This window comes from Macrobrachium nipponense, chromosome 38 (assembly GCF_015104395.2).
Source record: "Macrobrachium nipponense isolate FS-2020 chromosome 38, ASM1510439v2, whole genome shotgun sequence".
In the NCBI taxonomy this organism is placed as follows: domain Eukaryota; kingdom Metazoa; phylum Arthropoda; class Malacostraca; order Decapoda; family Palaemonidae; genus Macrobrachium; species Macrobrachium nipponense.
This window is the reverse complement of record NC_061098.1, coordinates 18,036,912-18,037,389: the sequence shown is the minus strand read 5'-3', so window position 1 is coordinate 18,037,389 and position 478 is coordinate 18,036,912.

Below are 478 nucleotides of genomic sequence, written 5' to 3'. Positions count from 1 at the left end.
CCACTGAGGCCAACCTTATTTCAAAAGAGTATGTTGAAATGTAAAGAACTGAATTTTTTAATTATGACAACTTTCCTATCCTCAGCAATCTCATCTAAAAGGCAACATTATACTGAAAAGCTACAACAAGTATAAATTAAATGTAAACCTCATGTTTAAGCTGTACAAAGCAGGTCAGACAATTCTTGTTTGGTGAATTCCTTTATATTTTTAGTGAAGAGCGTCCATAATTAATCTATAATTCTTAAATCATGGAAACAATTATTCCATCTTTTAGGGTATTATAATGATTCTTACTTTATGTGTAGAAAGAATCCATAAAATGTTCAAACACTTCATCTGCTGACACCCACAAATTGCATTCTGTAGTGGTTATAACAGATTTAAAAGTATATGATGTACTATTTCTTCCCATGTCTATTTGAACATTTATGGTGTATATAGTAAAGGTATCTTAAACTGGTATATGCAAAAGTCC